Genomic DNA, 4,373 nt, shown 5'->3' on the forward strand with positions numbered 1-4,373 from the left:
GGGGGCCCAATTCGTGAGAAAATATTTAGTGGCTAAACAGCCGGCCGATAATTCGCTCAGTGGGGGGGGGGGGGGGAGTTAGTGAGCACGATTTTTTTTGGGGGGCCCTCGAAAATTTGAAAAATCACATCCCCTCCCCCTTGAGCGCCAGGGGAGGGGGCCCATCTAAAAAAAAAAGTAAAATTAACGTGTTTTTACACGTTTTTTCCCCCGACCCCCCCCCTCCTGGATCCGCCACAGACCTTAGATATAAAATATTATTTAAGCGATTCATTTATTAACATATTACAATTTTATGAGGTACTTCTTTGAATTCCGAAGGCCTCCTTGGCCTAATGGATAAGGCATCGGTTTCCTAAACCGGGAATTGTGGGTTCGAGTCCCACCGGAGGTGAATAGATTTTTTATTTTATTTTTTTGTAATTAGTTAGTTATTATTTTTATCTTAATTTCTTCTTGATTTGTTACAGCAAACGCTGTGGAAATCCTCCATTGTGCATCCTTGCAATTCTGCCAGATGTTTGCATACATTTTATTTATTGGAACTCCAATATCGGAATGTCACGTGCCCATGAATCAAAGCTGAGATGACCAGCGCCAGATGGTTCATTTTTAACAGAATAAATTCTTAAGAGAAACACTTTCATCATCCGCCTCCGTGGCCTAATGGATAAGGCATCGGTTTTCTAAACCGGGGATTGTGGGTTCGAGTCCCACCGGAGGTAAACAGATTTTTAGATTTTGTTTCCGTATCGGGACAATTACCCGTTGGAAGATTATCCCCTAGGACAATTACCCCCCCCCCCCCCACCATTGAAAATTACCCCTTAGCACACCCCCCCCCCCCCCCCACGTACAACCAAGGACAACAATACCCGAGGACAATTATCCCTCGAAAGTTATCCCCCTGGGGTAATTGGAAGAGAAGAAAGGAGGGACTGGGGGCCCATCTCCAAAAAAGGTAAAATTAACGTGCTTTTACACATTTTTCCCCCAAGGGACGATATAGATTTCTGTGTCACTCAAGGGCATATCTCTCGATGTAGAGTGCATAATTATGCTATTTGTGGTATGAGCTTATCTTGTATTTACGTTATTCAAATCTAGTTATTAGAGAAATAGCCTCAGCTTTATCGAAGCTTTAAAAACATATCGGCGATTATAATGTTAAAAAAGAGGGAAAATTACATTTAAAAAGATGTAAGGTATCAGACCTTTCAGTTTAAACTTCATAGAGACTCAAAGACTGGAAGACAACAAAGTACTGCAAAAGAATTGATAAGATATACTTTCATCAGACACTCCGTTCATAAATGTATAGATAGAGATTTAATTATGTAGATAGGTAAATAGATAGATAGATATATAAAAGGTGTTAATATTTTTTTATTTTCATGTTCAAAATTATCATGATAGCTTCAGATATTTATAAGCATAAAGATTTAGGTGTGCGAATATGATCTTTATTAAAGCGTAACTCCTTCCAAAATAGCATGGTCCATCTGAACCAGTCAGACGCCTAAACATGCCGTAGCCACAAGCTGGCGACATTTTATTTCTAGCAGGGTTGGGTTGGGTTTTACTGTTTACCGTGTTGACATATTTTATTTCGGGATGGGGAGCTGGTGTGGTGGAGGAGTAGACTCTCATATCCTGTTGGATTTCTACTGGCTTGTATATATATAAGGTCCACTTTTATGATCCGGTGTATCACTCTTTCTCTCCTATTCGCTTGGAATATATTCATGAATGTGTGAAACTATGAGAACTAATAATATTTCTTTCTCTCTCTCTCTCTCTCTCTCTCTCTCTCACACACACTTTCCTCCTAACAATCTACTTTTTTACCTTTCTTTATCGTTCTGGTCCACTCCATCCATGGGTGTCGATCTGTAACTGATACTTATTCATCAGGGGGGGATGATCTATTCATTCACCCCCCCCCCCCTGATGAATAGGTATTACGTAAGGATCGACCCCATGACTCCATCCCTCCCCATATAGCAACGTAGCAGACATCTGACTGATAATTCCGACCTACTCTTAACAATCATGTAATGTCTTTCATTATTCCCCAGAAAGGTCGATTAAAATCAAAGCCAAAGACTCTAGACTATTCAAGTAATTGCTCCGAAAATTTGCCCGCATGATTTAGGAAATTGCCTAGCTAGTAGAAAATTTTAAATACAGAGGTTGTGGTACGTCCATGCAAGCGCGTTGCAAATAAACCCGACGCATAACATCTTGTTCTTACATAGGATATTACTTACCTGACTAATCAAAATATGAGACCTAAGTAACCTAGTAACCATTCAATCTTTATTCCAGGTCAGTGAAAGGCATTCGTGCGGAAGGAAAACTGCTTTTATGATAATGAAAAAAATATCTACCAACCCATCATCTTCACTCCACAGTGTCTCACCGTCTAATTACCTGTATTGTAAACTTTACAGTAAAATGAAAGTAATATGGTCCTCAGTGATGTGTTACAACGATAGGGGAGGGTATAGACCCACCTCATACAGGGTGATGATGGTGATGATGAAGAAGAAAATGAAGATGATGACGATATTAATAATACTACTATTTTTACTACTACTCCTGATAACGATTGTAGTAATGATAATAATAATAATAATAATAATAATAATAATAATAATAATAATAATAATAATAATAATAAATAATAATAATAATAATAATAATAATAATATAATAATAAAAATAATAATAATAATAATAATAATAATTATAATAATAATAATAATAATAATAAAAATGATATTAAGAATAAAATATAATAAGAATAATAAGAATAATAAGAATGTTGATAACAATGATAGAAATAATAATGATAATGAGAATAGAAGAATAAGAATAATAATAACAACAACAAAATGCAAATAATAATATTAACAACTATGATAGTACTCATAATACTACTAATAATAACAATAAAAACGTAATTATATTAGTAATAGTGATGATGATGTCGAAAATAATTGGGTCTACAATCATGATAATCGTTAATGACATTTTTCTACCCAAATAAAAACTTCGAAAAAGACAAATCTAATTATCCAATACTTGTATTATGGTACGGGTAGGGAATAACAACAAGATATAAAAGTCTAGGGTTTAGCAGGGACAGGTACCCTTGTTGCCCCCCCCCCCCCCCCCCCCCGAATACATCTCTGGCAATAATAACGAAAATGATGATTAAACCGCCCCTGATAATCGTTTATAGCGCCAGTGGTGTCGTTGTAAATCCAAGACAAATTAATTGTCCTTGTAACTGATACTTGTAACTGATAGACACGGGTCAAGGATACTACACTAATTCATTATCATTTCATCCCATTGTAATTAGCTAATTGAGTGGAATGCATTTTTAATTTTACATCGTTTGTGGTAGAAGAGAGAGGAAATTTTAAAAGGCTAACGCGAAAGTTCAAAAAGCTCTAAATGCTCTCAACAGTACATGTAGGCTGTTATAACAAACTACACAGAAATAAATCAATGACATACGAGGGTTAGGTAACACGAAATTCAATTGAATGGTTACAGAATACTTACCCTTAATTTAACTACTTTTTAACATACTTATATATTTTTTCTCTCGTTATTACATATTTGTTCAACATTTCCTTTTAATTTTGTACTGGTTCCAAAGGGTTGGTGCAGCACATACCATCTTTGTGACTGACTGACTGCTGATGTTTATTTATCTATTCATATTTATATTGTTGTATTGGGCCTTCCTCACCATTATAATAATTTTCAAATATTACATGTATCACCTTTAATAGAAGCTCCTTTCGATTTTTCTAATGTATAACGTATGCCTTCTTACTCGTAAGTTTTGATTATAACTATATGTAATTATTTCTATATATGTCTTTATTTCTATTGTCTTCTACATTTGTAAAGCGCATTGGTATTACCTTCGGTAATTAAATGCGCTATATAAGAGCTAACTATTATTATTATTATCATTATTACTGCTCATTCTTTTTTTCACGAGCGTCGTCTGATGTATGTCCTCGAGAAATAGCAATTAGTCACATAATTACTAGCACTGACAACAATTTCAAATTCTTTATAAATTAAAAATGAGAAAGCAGCATCATTAATATGTTTAATCACAAAAAAAAGTTTATATTCTAGAAATTACTTTTATCATTAATTAAAATCTCTAAACCAGGATTCTATATGTAACTAACTTTATGCGCTAATGATCCTTTTCAAAATAACGTGCTGCTCTAAAACGCAGTTATTATGATTAAAATAATATTGGGGTATCGTGTTCATTGCAAAAATGTCTAGTTATCAAAATGTTATATTGCATTAGTAATTTCTTACAAACACAAACT

At 34.6% G+C, this 4,373-nt stretch overlaps 2 non-coding genes across 2 annotated transcripts; both read left to right on the forward strand.

Annotated features, from left to right (window-relative positions):
* The first annotated feature begins 321 nt into the window (after window positions 1–321).
* On the forward strand, window positions 322–394 carry TRNAR-CCU. The gene has a single exon. It is a non-coding gene; the product is annotated as a tRNA-Arg (tRNA).
* A 258-nt stretch (window positions 395–652) lies between these two features.
* TRNAR-UCU lies at window positions 653–725 on the forward strand. Its single transcript has one exon. It is a non-coding gene; the product is annotated as a tRNA-Arg (tRNA).
* Window positions 726–4,373: the final 3,648 nt, after the last annotated feature.

This window comes from Strongylocentrotus purpuratus, unplaced genomic scaffold (genome assembly GCF_000002235.5).
Source record: "Strongylocentrotus purpuratus isolate Spur 01 unplaced genomic scaffold, Spur_5.0 spur5_scaffold_6, whole genome shotgun sequence".
NCBI classification, from domain to species: Eukaryota; Metazoa; Echinodermata; class Echinoidea; order Camarodonta; family Strongylocentrotidae; genus Strongylocentrotus; species Strongylocentrotus purpuratus.